Here is an 18274-nt window from a genome sequence, read left to right on the forward strand (position 1 = left end):
GTATTTCCATATTGTTCATTGGGTGTAATTTACCCACTGAAATCAAATATTAGCGACCAGGCATGGTATGAAGCATTACCAAGGTACCGGAACTATGTGCACCCACTTTATGCAGTGTAAACTTTGGGGGTTTGAATACCAAGATGGTTAATATTGGCTTAGGTACTGTATAGAAGTTTATATCCACGGAGGCAAGACGGAAGAGTATGAGGTGTTAAACGTAACCTTGGTTTGCAGATCCATCTAAGATGGTGATCATGTTGAATAGGGTGAGATTGAAAACACCATTTGTGGATTTGTTCTTTTTAGAGGGTCTTGTAATTGAAGGAGCGGTGGAGTAGTTTAGGCTGGTGGCATCCTTTTGCAAAAACACCACAACTAGGGCTTATTCAGACGAACGTAAAATACGCGCGTGCAACGCGCGTGATTTTCACGTGCGTTGCCCGTAGCTATATTAGTCAATGGGGCCGTTCAGACATGGCAGCGTTTTTTGCGCAGCGTTGCTCCGTTGCAAAAAACTCACGACATGTCCGTTGATTCAGCGTTTTCAACGCATCACGCACCCATTGAAGTCACTGCGTGTTTGCGCAACAGCTGTCAAAAGGATGAATGTAAACAGAAAAGCACCACGTGCTTTTGTGTTTCCGAACATCCAAACGGAGTGTCTTTGCGATTAGCGAAGCCGGACAAGCGAACCGAACTTAACCGGGTTCGGCCGAACTCGATTTGGCCGAACCCGGCAAAAAAATTATCGGTACGCGACGTCAGGAGATAGTCACTGTCCATGGTGCAGAAAGAGTTAAACTGTTTCAGCACCATGGACAGTGACTACCGATCCCAATAAACATGAAGCTGTAAAAAAAAAAAGAAGTTCTGACTTACCGATAACTCCCGGCGTCTTCCTCCAGTCTGACCTCCCGGGATGACAATTCAGGCCAAGTGACAGCTCCAGCGAATCACAGGCCAAGCACAGCCTGCAGCGGTCACATGGACTGGCGCGTCATCCAGGGAGGTGGGGCCCGATGTCGAGAGGCGCGGTCACCAAGGACGTGTCACCAAGGCAACAGCCGGGAAGTTCTCGGTAAGTACGAACTTTTTCTTTTTTTCACGGCATTCACTGTCGAGGGTGCTAAAAGAGTTAGCTCTTTCAGCACCTTGGACAGTGACGGGCGTCGACTAGACTCATCTCTATGATGGCGGCTGCGCGAAAATCACGCAGTCGCGCATCAGACACGGATGACACACGCAGCTGTCAAATGGTGTTTGCGCGCGCAAAAACGCAACGCTCGTGTGAATCCGGCCCTATTGATGAACCTCCAAATGATCTCATCCAGGCAAAGTCTTCCATGACTTCAAAGATACCATGTAGAGTCTAGACAAGGAAAGCATTATTGTGGTTGTTGATGTTCTAACCAGTCTTGAACGTCTATGTTCCACCCAAACTATCATCGGAGAAGAAATTTGGTCTATAGGAGTGAACTAACAAGAGTAACTTAAAGAGAACCTTTTACCTGCCCATACATGTGCAGCATGTAATTGGTAGTGCTGCACAAACCTTGGGGCACTTTAAACATTTTTCCTATCCTCCTCTGTTGTTTAGCTATCGGTGCCATTCTATTTGGCGCCCGATATTTAAATAACCCCCTGCACTTTCAATGAGGCGTGTAATTGGCAAGGGAGTGTGTAACCACTGCTACGGACAGTGACACCGCTACGGACAGTGTCACAGCAAAAGCTGGAGAGGAGAGCATGTGCACGTGCAGCTCGGAGCTGTGCGAGCGTGCGTGCGCACGCTCTCACTCTTCAGCTCTCAGCAGACAAGGACGACAAGACTAATCTCTCGCGAGATGTGATCACACAGTCTTGTCCTTGTTTGCCGAGAGCTGGAGGGAGAGCGTACGTGCGCGTCCGCACGCGCGCACAGCTCCGCTGCCGAAGATACTCCCGTCGCCATGGAACAGAAGAATTCATATTCTTCTTCTGTTCCGTAGTGGCGGCAGAGCTGTACCTGCGCACACGCTCACCTCTCTCCAGCTTTTGCTGTGACACTGTCCGTAGCTGATTGGACAGTATCAGAGCGATGTTACACGCCCCCTTGCCAATTAAACGCCCCACTCACAATTCTTTAAAGCAATGACCAAGTCATTCTTCAAGGAGAAATCCAGCCAAAATGATCTTCTGATTTGTTGTAGAATTATTCTAAGAAAAGTACCAATAGCAGTTGTGTAAGATCTCCAGTAACCAAAATCCAAGAGTGGTGCCAAGGTGTTTAATCACTATATAACCCATTAATTATGAAAATGAATGGTGGTCCGAGATCAGACGTCACCAGTATGATCTTTTACATGTATCTATGACATAACAAAACATGTTGACTTGATTTCCATTTTAAATGGGGTTTCCCATCTTGGACATTTATGGCATATCCTTTGGATATGCCATAAATGTCAGATAGATGAGGGTCCCAACTCTTTGACCCACACCTATCTCTAGAATGGGGCCACCTGACCCTAATCCAGGGGCATAACTAGGAAAGACTGGGCCCCATAGCAAACTTTTGACTGGGGCCCCCCCTCCCCTGGGTGTCACACAACCCCCCCCCTTGTAGATAGTGCCTTTTTTACAGCCCCCCTGTAGATAACGCCATACAGCCCCCTCTGTAGATATCTACAAAGGGGGCTGTATGGCGTTATTTACAGGGGGGAGCTGTATGGCACTATCTGCAGGGGGGCTGTATGGCGCTATCTACAGGGGGGGCTGTATGGCGTTATCTACAGGGGGGGCTGTATGGCACTATCTACAGGGGGGGCTGTATGGCACTATCTACAGGGGGGGCTGTATGGCGTTATCTACAGGGGGGGCTGTATGGCGTTATCTACAGGGGGGGCTGTATGGCGTTATCTACAGGGGGGGCTGTATGGCGCTATCTACAGGGGGGGCTGTATGGCGCTATCTACAGGGGGGGCTGTATGGCGCTATCTACAGGGGGGGCTGTATGGCGCTATCTACAGGGGGGGCTGTATGGCGCAATCTACAGGGGGGGCTGTATGGCGCAATCTACAGGGGGGGCTGTATGGCGCAATCTACAGGGGGGGCTGTATGGCGCAATCTACAGGGGGGCTGTATGGCGCTATCTACAGGGGGGGCTGTATGGCGCTATCTACAGGGGGGGCTGTATGGCACTATCTACAGGGGGTCTGTATGGCGTTATCTACAGGGGCTCTGTATGGCATTTCCTACAGGGGGGGTCTGTAGGGAATGCCATACAGCCCCCCCCTGTAGGGAATGCCATACTGCCCCCCCCCCTGTAGGGAACGCAATACAGCCCCCCCCTGTAGGGAACGCCATACAGCCCCCCCCCTGTAGGGAACGCCATACAGCCCCCCCCCCTGTAGGGAACGCCATACAGCCCCCCCCTGTATGGAACGCCATACAGCCCCCCCCTGTAGGGAATGCCCTACAGCCCCCCCCCGTAGGGAACGCCATACAGCCCCCCCCCTGTAGGGAACGCCATACAGCGTCCCCAACCCCCCAAAAAAATGCGACCTACAGTGTGAAAAGACAAAAGACATGTATCCCCTATCCACAGGATAGGGGATACATGTGTGATCGATGGCAGCGATAGGGAGAACGGGGGACCGAAAGTCCCCCAAGTTCTCCATGACTAACCTCTGACTTCCGGCGTCTGCGCAGCTCAATGAAAATGAAAGGTGCGCTGGTCATGCATGCGCACAAGCACGACCGGCGCTCCATTCATTTCTACGGAGCTGCCGACACAGACCCCGGAAGTCCGAGGTTTGTGATGGAGAACTTCAGGGGACTTTCAGTCCCCCGTTCTCCCTATCAATGCCAGCGATCACACATGTATCCCCTATCCTGTGGATATCCTGTGGAGAGGGGATACATGTCTTTTGTTTAATAGCAGAGCGGGGAGATACCTCCCTGCTCTGCCGTAGTGTTCAGTGGCGTCCCGCTGTAGCAGCCATAGCGGCTGCTAGCGGAGCCGCCGGCCATGGTGGGGGCCCGTGCCGGCGGGCGACACGGGCCCCTTCATGCCGCGGGCCCCGTAGCAGCTGCTACAGCTGCTATAGCGGTAGTTACGCCACTGCCCTAATCCTACCTTGCTCGGCTCCTGCTGCTCCGCACTGTCTGATGAGGTGGTTGGGAGTTACATTAACAGATGAGCTGGCGGAGCTGCGCTGTTTCCGTAACTGCCATAGTAGTGAATAAGAGTTATGAAAACAGAGTAGCTCAGTGAGCTCGGCTATTTCCGTAACTCCCTACCACCTTTTCAGACATTGCCCGGAAAGCAGCAGGAGCTGAGATGGGTAGGAGGAGTAAGGGAGCCCCGTTCTAGAGATGGGTGTGGGTCCCTGAGGTGGGACTTTCATCTATCGGACATTTATGGCATATCCTGTGGATATGCCACAAATGTTCAAGATGGAAAAACCCCTTTAAGTGCCATCACGTCCATTCCCACCATATTGTGTTCTTCAAGAATGGCTCCTCTTCAACTTGGGCCTTTGGGTGTGCTAATGATTTCTGTGATTGTATCCATAATGCCGGACATCCTGGTTTTGTCTCTTTCCTTAAATGTTTCCAAGTTTAAAGCGGTTGTTCGCTTTGCTCAATCTCTACTAGAAAGACAACAAACCCTTAACACTAAGTCGATCGCAAAGTGTCTTCCTGCTGGGACCCCCAGTGATGAGCTGCAATCTGTATGAAATACTGGTAGTAAGTGTTCAACTTTCCTGCAGCCCCACCACAGGGTAAACTAAGCATTACACAGTTCAAATCAATAGATTGCCTGCGTAATACAGGTCCTCCAGAGCAAGGGACGCTCTTTATAACCGCTCTCCATTCTGACAAAGAAATGAAGATCCCGAACAGAGAACCCCCCCCCCCTCTATTAACTCAGAATTCTCTAATAGGGTGTATTAATTAGGGTGAAAAACTAAATTCTACATCTCAACCTGAACTTTTCCATTGAACCTAAACACTTTGTATGATATACCAGTCATAGAGCACTTCAAAGCATCCTTGTTGACCTGATCTGACCAGTAGATGATCCATGTACACAAAGACGTTACATCATTGAATTGTATTGTCATAATGTGCAAATGTAAAGTGACCGCGAGCCAACTGGTATTAATTTAGCTTTTAATGGTTGCACCGGTATAGTCACAACTCGTAGGTACGTACTGATGCAGCAATCCTCCTCCTATTCTGTTGCTCCCGAAACGTGTTTCATAGTCAAGACCATACAATTCTTTATTATCTTGTCCATTCCCCAGATGTCCTGATCTTCTGACGCCTGTAGTCCAGGTATACCCTCCTCATCCTGTTTTTTATCGATCTTTTCCATTGACCAGTAAGTGAAGTCATTGGTTTTCAAAAATATTGGTGTAGTCCACAAAATGACTACCTCCACTATTCTGCAGTAGACACGAAGCCCGATACGTGAAAATTGTGAATAAGTTCTGCAAGTAAAGATATTCAGTGTCTGTTCCAATAGACAAGATTAATGAAAAATAAAATGTGGAGGACACACCAGGACTACAGCCTTCAGATACTTTTATTCAAGAAGATCAGTACCTCCAGAGTGGAGAAGATAATAAAGATCATTATGGTCTTGACTATGTAACGCGTTTCGAGAACTTAGAAGTCCACGACATGAGACAAAGATGAAGATCTAATGCAAAGAGACTGAGATACAACCTCTACCTCTTTAATGTATCTCTGTCGAGGCCTGATGAAGGGAACAAAGACTGAGGCAAATTCTGGAAACGCGTTTCGTAGTCAACACCATAAAATTCTTCATTCTCTTGTCCATTCTCCATATGTCCTGATCTTCTGAAGCCTGTAGTCCTGGTGCACCCCCTTCACCCTATTTTTTATTTTTATTGTTCTTGTCCATTGGCCAGTAAGCGACGTCATTGGTTTTCAAAAATATTGGCGTAGTCAACAAAATAGTAAATCCTGTTTTATTTTCTTGCTTTACATTTAGTAGGACATATCTACATAGATCCTATCTGCTTGGCTTTGGGATTTGCAACGAATTTCATTTTCGCTAGAAGAGTTTACAGTAAGATATCTTTCAAGAGCTGGAAATCCTCTTACTAACATAGCGCACTCGACTCGATGTTTGCTTTTTCCACTTTTGTATGTGCCAACCTTACAACGGAGTGCCGCGATAATTACTGAATCTTCATCACCTTAACATCCCTCAGAAGAACTGAATAGAATTGACTATATAAATGTTATTATACTGTACCTCTGTTATCTAGATTTAAATCTATTTGCCACATTTTTTTAGACCATAGTGTCTAGAAAGGACACATCCAATAATCCAGAAGGTCGAGGATGCCCTACTGGACCGCTACTTTTTAATCATGTCTTCTATTGCGATCTAGACTTATGGGATCTCTGAACGATCAGGATCTTTATAGGGCCGAGTTTGTCATTTGGCACAGTCTATGGTGATTTCATGATGTATTCTTTCTTATATATATATATATATATATATATATATATATATATATATATATATATATATATTACATCCCTTTCCTTCTCTTGTACTGATTTTTAAATATTTCATTTTCTTCTCCATTCACACACAAAGTAACCACTCTACTGGTTCCTTCTTGGAATCTGTATCTCCACCCATTTGTCCGTCATGTGACTTACCAGCTGACCTCTAACTGTCACCTGAGCTCCCACAATGCACTGCTTCGTAAGAACAACATATTGATTTTAGCTTTGTCTAAATGCAGAATAAAACATTATATAACTAAAAATGGGTTAAGTATTTTACAAAGTTACTTGATCTAGTATGTACATTTAAGCTGCGAAATATGTTTGAGAACTTGAGTTTCCTTTTTAAGGGGATTCTCCAGTTGGGAGAATCCCTATTTGTTAGAAGAGCCATTTAACAATATGCAGATCACAAAGTTTTCCCCTGCTGGGACCCCCAGCGATCAGCTGTAATCTGTGGTGAAATCTGGCAGTACGTATTAAATTTCCCTGTAATGCCACCACAGGGGAAATTAAGTATTACACAGTGTTCATTCATATCAATGTGTTTTCTGTGTAATACAGGACAGGACGGGTCCTCCAGAGAGAGAGACGCTCTTTATAACCACTCTCCACTCTGGCCAAAACATGAGGATCCTGAGCAGAGGACCCCCCTCTATAAACTAGAATTCCCTAATTATGGAAAAAGATTTTCTAAAGTAGACAACCCCTTTTTGTTAACTTTTTATAAAAGTAGTAACGTCATTTTTTTGTCATTGTCTAGCAAATGTTGTTAGGACCGTGCTGTCGGGGTTAGTCAACAATTACCAGAAGAATCTGAACCATGGTCCCAAAATAACTTGTCCCCTCCCCCTTAATTGCCGATTGCTGCTGTATAAAATTGGCTTCATTGTAGTATCCGTATGCACTACAATGGAGATGTTTTTATATGTGCAGTGAAATCGCGCTCTCTAACACAGCACCCCACGTGGCCAATTTATAGCCCTGTTGTTTATATGTGGCTGATGGCCCTTTGGGGCCCTTTTAGGCTTTGCACCCTCAGTATTACCCATATAGCCATGCTATAGTTCTGCTGCTTTAATTGGCCGGTCCTGTAATACATTTTACACATTAATCGACCCCTTTGGCAGTTTTGACTCCCTCCATATGTAGCGAAAGCAAATCCATTTGGATCGGTCTTTATCCTTCACGGCGGAATATGAAGAAGGTAGCGATGCGTGCCGCAAGATGAATGGGACCACAAAGCGGATCCACTGTATGAAATGATCATTTGGATGAACCAACGGGCGACTAGATACTTGCATGTGGCCAAATTGTTCACAGATACCATCATTTGGCAGGGGCAGGCAATGGGGTTGCACTATGCCCAGGCTCCGGGTATGTGGTGCTCATATTTTTGTCCAACATTATTTTGCGAATTCTGAATTTTCAGCTCTTTTATTATAAGTAATCACAGGGGTTCTCGCTTTTCACCGGAGTGCGGAGTTGGAGGTGTGATAAATGTATGTAATAATTTGGATTATGGTACCATCATCCACCATCAATATTGCAGGCAGCAGCATTAACCTGTCTGCATTGATTTTGGGCGTCCTGTACATATTATTTTTCGGCATTACCAACGATAGAATACAGAGCTCTCTTTATATTAGGCTTGTACGTGTTGGTCTGTCACTTTGCATTGTCAGCGATCCAAGGGTTAATTCCCACCCCCTCCCGCCCGCAGCTTTTGGGGGATGGCGGATGCTGCTGTTTCTTAGCAACGCCGGAGGGGGGGTTGCCGGTTGTCATGGAAATAGGATGCAGCTGCAGTTTTGGTGACAGCAGCAAGTGGCAATGTAGAAGGGTTGGGGGTTGGAGGGGGTCAGTGTCAGGCCCAGATGTCCCCTATTAACGCTTTCAAGTCCAGCATTGGGCACAGTGAAAAGATGGACTGCCTGCAACGAGGAGGGAGAATTTCAATTTGCAAAACTTGTAAGGAATAATTATCGTCTTGAATTCATCTCGCATCTTAATATGACCTTGGGCAGTGACCGTAGAGCGACGGAGGGGATTAATGAGCGCTCAACTTCCCATCAAGTGTAAGCAACGTTCAGCAAGGAAGATGTTAATTCAATCTCCCGATTCTAGAGGCCTGCTATAAGAGAGAGTAGACGTCTTAGATAGTTTGTGTCTCTCCTGCTGCTGATAGACTCCAATCCCAGCATGCACTGCCTGTCAAAACTCGGAGTCCCCAGCATGTTCCATCAGAATGTGATGTTAGGGGTGGTTGTACTTCAAAGCAAATATACAAAAGTCTGGTCCGCACCTTCTTATAAGTCGAAGGGTGATAATCTGTCGAGTGCAAATGTATACGGCTATGCCATGGTTACTAACAAAATATATTATTATATTAGAAATGTTTTTAATTGTATTCCTTTTGTTATTTTATTTTTATAATCCATTTTGCTATTATACAAGCTTGAAGGGGTTTTTCCATAATCATTATTTATCACAGATAAATATCTGATCGGTGGGGCCCTGACTGGTGGGACTCCCACCGATCATGAGAATGGGCTTACTTTTCCGTTCCTGGGAGCCCCATATGAATGGAGCGGTGCTGCACTTGCTCGACCACTGCTCCATTCATTTCTATGGGGCTGTCGAGTGCTATCTTCTGCAGCCCCATAGAAATGAATGATGCGGTGGCAAAGCATGCGCAGTACCGCTTCATTCATATGGGGCTCCCAGGAACGGCAAGGTAAGCCCATTCTTGTAAATGGGGGTCCCAGTGTTTGGATATATATCACGTATCCTGTGGATAGGTGATACATATTGATTATTAGAAGTCTAACTTGCCATACATGTGCCCCATAATCCAGGAATTGGTAGATATGTCGCACAGGTATGGTTAACAAACCCGATCCCCGTTTTTCCGACCCATGTCCGCTTCTAAAGATCGGGTGTCTTTGATATCCTTTACCGGCTTTCTACTTAAAGGTATTTTCCTATCGTAATATTTTATAACCTATCAATAGGATGTTGGGGTCTGACTACTGGGACCCCCATTGATCCCATGAATGAGCCCGTTTTTGTGACGTATGTATGGTAAGATTAGCCAGCATACTCACTAACACAATGCTTGGAAATTACGGAAACTGCCAACTGGGTACTCTATTGATGGATCCTATAGGACACATTGATAAATGTGCACCATTAACTCAACTTCTATGAGACTTGGATTTGTTGCACCCAACACACTCCACAAGTGCAAAATAAGCGATTTGTCTTTTAAGTTGCCACAGGAGACATGAGAATTGCGAGGCACAAATTGGCATGTAGTCCCGGCCTAATGCTGGGCCAAAATGAACATAGCCATTACTTTTACTGCACAGTGGGGGTTGTAGTCCTATCCCATCCAAAGACATACGTCCTGAAAGAGCCAGCCCGTTCAACTGCTATGGAGCCCTGTAGAAAAGGGGGCGCAGCTTGAGTTGACCTCATCCCCTTTTTCTATCCTTTTTATGGACTTACATGGGGTCCTTCTGTCCACAATCACGTTCGCACCCTACTGTCCTACAAGGGATGGGAAGGGACTGAGGAGGCATCAACCCCTCCTATATTAGGACTGTGGGGTGTTCTTGTCAAATATAGACCCATTTTGGGTCTGCTCTGGGGCTTGTCTTGTTTTGCACACCCCCAGGAATGATCTAATGTTCTTGCACACAACACATAATTATATTATTTTTCACCGCCACATGAGGAGCGCTCCACCGGCAGCTTCTCCATTTTGCTCCCTCCTGCTGCGTCCCATGTAATCCTGCTCGGCGTGCCTTCTACCGATAGTAAATGGTGATATAGATCCGTTGTTAGAAATGCGCACGTGCCGTCTCCCACTGGGGTAATCATAGGAACATTTAAAGGGAAAAAAAAAATTCCTTAACTGCCGATATACTTTACCATTAACCTGTTTACTCATTATCGTTCTGGTCAGATTATAATAATGTCTGCGCGCTTGCTGCTATCCCTCCGGTATAATCTCTCTCTCTACTGGGAACGATGCAGCCGGCAGTTTGATGAGAGATTGTCGCCAGCGTGCAGGTAAAGGTGACGCGTTGAGCACAATACGTATCAAACAGACTGCATTATATATAGCCTGTGAGGGAATATCCCATCCTGTCCTTCACCAAGTACATCAAATGCGAGAAGTCTGATACAATGGAGGAGAGCCGCAGACAGACGGAGCATGATGCTGCTGAGACTTGCAAAAGATCACAGCGAGACGAAGAAATGACAACAGCCGTTCAGTAAATGTACGCATCGCGACTTGCCGTGTACCGATACGTAGCCATGAATTATTGAAATGTCCCACAGTAATTCCCTTCTTCCATGTTACCCTATACAACCTCATGCCTTAAAGGGAGCCACAGGCCTGTATACATCTTACAGGCATCTTTATAGCACAGAGCTAGAGGGCGCTGTTGCACCTACCAAACAGCCTTCCAAAGTGCCTATCAGTGGGCTGGAAACTAGCTTGTTATCTATGCTCCTCCCCCTGACCCCTCATGGCTTTATCCAAGCGATCACATGATCGGTTTCTGAAGTCAGGGGGCGGGGCTCAGTTTTGGCCCCAACAAGTACTATAGTCCCTCTTACTTTGCATTAAACTCTCCCTTTGTGACTCATCTGCTCCCTATAATTTTTGCTTAATGACGAGCGGTAGCAGAGCGGAGTTCGTTGTTTAACAGTTTCATAATTACTGTGATTATAATAATAATAATAAGAAGAATAATGGACACAACATACCTGATTTACCTCCAGACCTATGTAAAATGTGTCAAAGGACAAATTCGGCTCTGCTACATAGTTTTATAATTCAGATTTATTTTATAGTCTTCTTGCTTTTTCTTTGTTTTTAGCCTGATCATTAAGCCGGCCTCTTATCTTAATTATTTCAGATATAATTATTTTACAATGTTGTCTTAACGACTTCCTCGTCATTTGCGTGGCTTGAGTGATATATGAGGTGCATTGGGCACACAGACTAATTTCTGCTAAGTGGTTCATATTGTGCAGTGGTTTTATTAACCAAGCTGCTGTTTATCCAATCATGTCAACACCTGTCTATATGCCCTATTGGGCATCTGGACGTCATATAGGGGGGCTGTTCCGCTCTGTTACCCCCTCTGTTAGCCAAACAGTAGCTCTTACTATGAAGGACTTGACACAACCTTACATTACATGGTCGCCCATTGACTTCAGTGTGTACCATTCTGCATGAAAATGTCAACACGTAAGCAAAATCTCCCAGTGATGACGGCTGATCGTCAAGGGTCTTCACTAGGGGATGTTGCAGTCGGACCTCTGACTATCAGACCATCAAAGGGGGATAAAGTGTCTTAATGGGACCAAGGTGATGGCTGGACGAATTTGCTTGCTTGCCATAAAGGGAGGGGGCAAGGGATGACTCTAAAAATGCTCCTTCTCCAAATGTATGTACTTGGATGTCCCCATTCGTCTACCCATCAAGTGTGTACTAAAGAGTGGGGTTATTTGTGTGGGTGTGGGAGCCAAGTGGTGTGCATCAACGAGAGGGTGCCCTATAGCAAAGATCAAAGAGGGCCCCTATTATGGTGCTGGTTTTACCACCCTGGACAGAAGGGCCCGTTTTTATTTCCCTTCCATGATTTTTCCAGGACCCTTGTTTGCAAATGATCCAATTCCTCAGGAGGAGGGGGAGTCGTACACAGGTACTCAGCTGACCAGAAGCGTCTGGGGCCAAGTCCCCTACAAGGGCCCTAAAGCAGCCGCATGGTATACACACACGCATCTAGATTTTGCTTTGGGGTCCGTACTGGATAATGTACGTCCATGGATGGGGTGTTAAAGTGAAACAGTCTTGATAAATGAGGCCTACGAGCCCATTTTTTGCACAGGGCAGTAAACCGTTAAACTATTTTTGTTGCCCATAGCAACCAATCAGAGCTCAGCTTTCATTTTTTCCGAACTGTTTAAGACATGAAAGCTGAGCTGTGATTGGTTGGTATGGATAATGAGAACAGTTTTACTGTTAGACAGATTTGATAAATGGGCTCCCGGTATTTATTATCTTTCCTCGCGCAGCAACAAAGTGGGTCGGAGTTCTCCTAGACGGAGTACATCGTGATCGTTTCATCCATGTATAAATACATTATAGAGAGAATTGTCCTTTAATACTTTACATGTGTAACGCACACGAACGACTGGTCCTAAGCAACAGGTATAGAGCTAAAGGAGCACCGGAAAATGAGGAGGAGAGGGGCGAGGACAGATGAAAGCTGCAATACAGCGAGGAAGAGCAATGAGCGGGATACAGAGTAGAAGATGAAAGGACCCTCCAAGGGAAAATGAGATTATAAGAGAATGAAATGGAAGGATAATGCAGGAGGAGGGTGACCGAAGAACCGAGAGAAGAACGATGGCGGAGTCAGGGGAAGAGGAGAGGGAAATTAGATAAAGAGGAGAGAGGACATAGGAGGCATCAGAGAGAAAATTAAAGGAGATGGCTGGGAAGAAAAGACTAAAGCTGATATAGTCCTGTATACTCTATACGAGGAGAGGCTTCAAGTAGGGGGGAGTGCTGTCAAAATATAAAGAGACAGGCGGTACAGGGGGTGCTGTCAATATACAGGAAGCGACAGCCAGTATACAGGGGGTGCTATTAATCTACAAGAAGAGACCACCAGTATACAGGAGGTGCTGTCAATATACAGGAAGCGACAGCCAGTATACAGGGGGTGCTATTAATCTACAAGAAGAGACCACCAGTATACAGGAGGTGCTGTCAATATACAGGAAGAGACAGCCAGTATACAGGGGGTGCGGTCAATATACAGGAGACGGCTAGTAGAGGGGGTGCTGTTACTATACAGGAAGATACAGCCAGCAGAGGGGGTGCAGTTACTATATAGGAAGATACAGCCAGTAGAGGGGGTGCAGTTACTATATAGGAAGATACAGCCAGCAGAGGGGGTGCAGTTACTATATAGGAAGATACAGCCAATAGAGGGGGTGCAGTTACTATATAGGAAGATACAGCCAATAGAGGGGGTGCAGTTACTATATAGGAAGATACAGCCAATAGAGGGGGTGCAGTTACTATATAGGAAGATACAGCCAGTAGAGGGGGTGCAGTTACTATATAGGAAGATACAGCTAGTAGAGGGGGTGCTGTTACTATACAGGAAGATACAGCCAGCAGAGGGGGTGCAGTTACTATATAGGAAGATACAGCCAGTAGAGGGGGTGCAGTTACTATATAGGAAGATACAGCCAGCAGAGGGGGTGCAGTTACTATATAGGAAGATACAGCCAGTAGAGGGGGTGCAGTTACTATATAGGAAGATACAGCCAGCAGAGGGGGTGCAGTTACTATATAGGAAGATACAGCCAGTAGAGGGGGTGCAGTTACTATATAGGAAGATACAGCCAGTAGAGGGGGTGCAGATACTATATAGGAAGATACAGCCAGCAGAGGGGGTGCAGTTACTATATAGGAAGATACAGCCAGTAGAGGGGGTGCAGTTACTATATAGGAAGATACAGCTAGTAGAGGGGGTGCAGTTACTATATAGGAAGATACAGCCAATAGAGGGGGTGCAGTTACTATATAGGAAGATACAGCCAGTAGAGGGGGTGCAGTTACTATATTGGAAGATACAGCCAGTAGAGGGGGTGCAGTTACTATATAGGAAGATACAGCCAGTAGAGGGGGTGCAGTTACTATATAGGAAGATACAGCCAGCAGAGGGGGTGCAGTTACTATATAGGAAGATACAGCCAGTAGAGGGGGTGCAGTTACTATATAGGAAGATACAGCCAATAGAGGGGGTGCAGTTACTATATAGGAAGATACAGCCAGTAGAGGGGGTGCAGTTACTATATAGGAAGATACAGCCAATAGAGGGGGTGCAGTTACTATATAGGAAGATACAGCCAATAGAGGGGGTGCAGTTACTATATAGGAAGATACAGCCAATAGAGGGGGTGCAGTTACTATATAGGAAGATACAGCCAGTAGAGGGGGTGCAGTTACTATATAGGAAGATACAGCCAGTAGAGGGGGTGCAGTTACTATATAGGAAGATACAGCCAGTAGAGGGGGTGCAGTTACTATATAGGAAGAGACAGCCAGTAGAGGGGGGTGCTGTGCTATCATTATACAGGAAGAGACCGCTAGTATACAGGGTGTGCTGTTAATATACGAGAAGAGACAGCCACGATACAAGGGGTGCGGTCAATATACAGGAAGAGACTGCCAGGATCGGGGGGCTGTCCATATGTGGGAAGAGACAGGACAGGCATACTCTCAGTATAGAAGAGTTGGCCAGTACCAGGGATGCTACTTGTATACTGGGAGGACGGCCAGGACATGGGTGCACAGCAGAGAGAATTAAACACAGAGGAAGGAATTAGCCAAAGATTAATCCTCCGCCTCCGTCTGCAGCTAAACCCATCCAAGCTGGGATTCCCTGTAATACTTCAGCGTATAATCGAGAGGAGGGCACCATGCTGGAAAGAAATTATACCATAGTGGAATGTGTCATGTGAGCAGACATGACTACAGATGGAGCAGGCTTTATTGCATCGCTTGTCTTAATAAGGTGTACTAAACAACAAGATGTCATCACTATTGTACGACGTCTGGATAATTAAAGGTTTTATGGGGCAGAATGATAAGTAAATATGATACCGTGTAGGTGTTAGAGGCTCCTATAAACTGCCATGTCTATAACTTGTATGTTGGTCTCCATCCATCTTGGAGCCTGTTCACATCAGCGTTCGGTTCCATTGATGTGTTCCGTCAGACCTTTCCGTCAGGGGAACCCATCAATAGAAACGAGAACGGAAACCATAGCTTTCCGTTAGCATTACCATTCATTTCAACAGTAATGCTTCCGTTGCTAATAGTTTCCGTTTGTCTCCGTTCCGTAAGATTTCAAATTTTTTTCCCCAAAAACAAATAGCGCTATTGATTCCATCAAGACAAATGGTAATCAATGGTAATGCTAACGGAAAGCTATGGTTTCCGTTTTGCCTTCCCGTTGACTGGTTCCCCTGACGGAAAGGTCTGATGGAACACATCAATGGAACCGAACACACCCTTATTGCTGGCTTTTGCTAATAGCTTAGGTCAAAAATAAAATCCTACCGTTTTGTGTAAACAGCTCCTATGCAGACTTATGTGTTTTTATGGCTACAGATCACAAACAACCTCTGTGTGTAGTTTAATCCTGCAGTCATCGTTAACCTACGGAGAGTAGAAGAGGGGCAGGGGGGGGGGAGAGTAACGCGTGACTACAGGATCAGACCATACACTATTCGTAGTCTGTAACCATGGAGACACATAGGTCTGCATTGGAGCTGCACACACAAAACAGAAGGAGATTATTTACCGTTGCTTCACTTTTTTTTTTTTTTTTTTAATTCCGTTAACGCACTGACTAAACAGAATAACGGAAATCATAGCGCAGATGTGAACTGAGCCTACTGCCAGCATAATCTATTTTTGCTGTTCAGCTTTCTTGTTGCGTTCGCTGTAAACAGGGCCTCTACCTTTACTGCGAACTAGAAAAGACAGAAAAAGGAACGTGTAAGGCCGTACTAATGCTAATTATAATTCCTCGGGGAATACGTGCCTTGTGTATGGTCTTACCTGCAGATGTAGCACAGTACGGTTGTAGCATTAGCGCACGGCGTGAGTCCTCGCTGGCTACATAGAGCAGTTCTATATGACAGTGATTTACTGGAGACATCCAGGGAGGTCTCTTTCAGCTCTGAGAGTGTGAGCGCCATAGGGGAGGTGTAAGAACATGGGGTGCAGAATGTTACATGAAATGACACAAGCAATCTCTGTGTGAGCATAATGGTGAGAATCAGTGTGATATCCTCGAAATGCGGCGAGCAGAATATGGGGGAGGTACGAGCAAGTAAAGAGCGATTTAGAATATGGTGCGGAAATACCTTATGGTTTGAAAGAACAATGTAGAAAAAACAAACTAGGAACCCTACGGTTAAAGGGGTGCTTCATATACGAGCACATGTAGTAGACCTATCTTAAAGCGCAATTCCACGCATAACTGATATAGAATATCAAATATTACAAGAATTATTTTTCAATAGTTCCTTTTTTATATTCCGTGCCCTCATCATGCCTCAGCAAGGAGCTCTGATGTTGTATTGTCTTTATCATGGGAGGAGCATTCTCTCGTGCTCAATATCGCCCCCTGCTGATTAATGCACTTTGCATGAATTGCCGTGAGGAGTGGAGGAAGGGAAGTGGCAACTGCCCTGAACACATTTCTGCCTCATAGAAGGGGTTGTCAGCACTTTTTACAGTAAGGCCTCCCACATACGAGTGTGTCCGGTCCGTGATATACGGACCGTAGGTTGGCAGTATTTACCTGACCGAACACAGTGCAGAGAGGAACACTACTAGCATCAGTTATGTACAATGCCCGGAGTCTATGCCTCGCTGCGGGAAGACTGTCCCGTACTGTAATCATGTTTTCAGCACGGGACGGTAGTTCCGCGGGGAGGCAGGGACTCCTAGCCCGGCTCCCTGCAATGTGTTCGGTCCGGGAAATGCGGCCGACATGCGGTCCGTATATTACGGACCGAACACGGTTGTGTAAATTAGGCCTGCATGTGACAAACTAAGCTGAATATCTTTACTCCACCACTTTAATACTGCTCTTATGGACGAGGAATTCACCATATCTGACTAGAATTACTGTCTTAGTCTAAAACCACCATGATTGTTTCTTAAAGGGGTTGCCAGGTTTAGAAAACCCATTTTGAAACACGCTCCTCTATCAGCCAGAGCAAAGAACAGTCACTAAGAGCATCTCTCCCTCTGGAGGACCCAACACGTCTGTGCAACACGGACAGTCCATTAATTTCAATAGACACTTTGTAATGCCTAATTTCACCTGTGGTGGCGCTGTGAGGAAATTGAATGCCTAGTCCCTCACTGATTACAGTTGATCGCTGGAGGTTTCAGTAGTGGGTCTCTTTCTAATTAGCATATCAAGGGACCCTTTTAACAAACGCCACAGTGGACAATTCCTTTAAGCCTGAGGAGATCCATAAGATTTCTATGCAGGCCATTTTTAGACCTTTTTTATTTGGCTGTGTCTTCCATTTGTTTTAAAGGGCCAGCACGATGCTGGATTAGCAGACTTCCTGGAATATTGGACATGTTAATATCTTCTCAATCCCTACTAAAGATGGGTACCCCAATGCAAACGGACGCACATAGCATTCATAACAGGAATTTGTCGTCATCCTGCCCACTTAGCACCTTGTGAAGGAGGTCCGTACTACTTTCGTTGTGTCTAGAAGATAGGGACTCTTTAGAGTAAACCATTTAGTTTTTAAGTTAACCTTGGAAATGGTTTCCTAATACAAACCTAGGAAGCAATCCAATGCAATTAATTAGATAATGTGAGGTCTAAAACCCCACAAATTGAAAATATTGTGAATAACGTTGAAATGAGTCATGTTATTAGCGCCGCAAGGGATGCTGGGGAACGCGGTCTGTATTGCCAGTGTTCTTTGGGACACGAGGGAAATTACAACATCTCTTGGCATGGTGACCAACTTGGAGAGTGCTGACTAATGCGTGCGAATATCATGATCATTCACAGTAATGCTAAAAAAAAAAATAATGACTGAACTGCAGTAAGTGCATAGATTTAGTGTAAAATTGTTTTCCAGGATC

At 45.6% G+C, this 18274-nt stretch overlaps 1 protein-coding gene across 1 annotated transcript in view; it reads left to right on the forward strand.

The window, feature by feature from the left end:
* Positions 1-18274, forward strand: part of CADM4 (cell adhesion molecule 4) — a 261207-nt gene that overhangs the window by 117243 nt on the left and 125690 nt on the right. The window lies entirely within an intron of this gene.

This window comes from Rhinoderma darwinii, chromosome 10, assembly GCF_050947455.1.
Source record: "Rhinoderma darwinii isolate aRhiDar2 chromosome 10, aRhiDar2.hap1, whole genome shotgun sequence".
Lineage (NCBI taxonomy): Eukaryota > Metazoa > Chordata > Amphibia > Anura > Rhinodermatidae > Rhinoderma > Rhinoderma darwinii.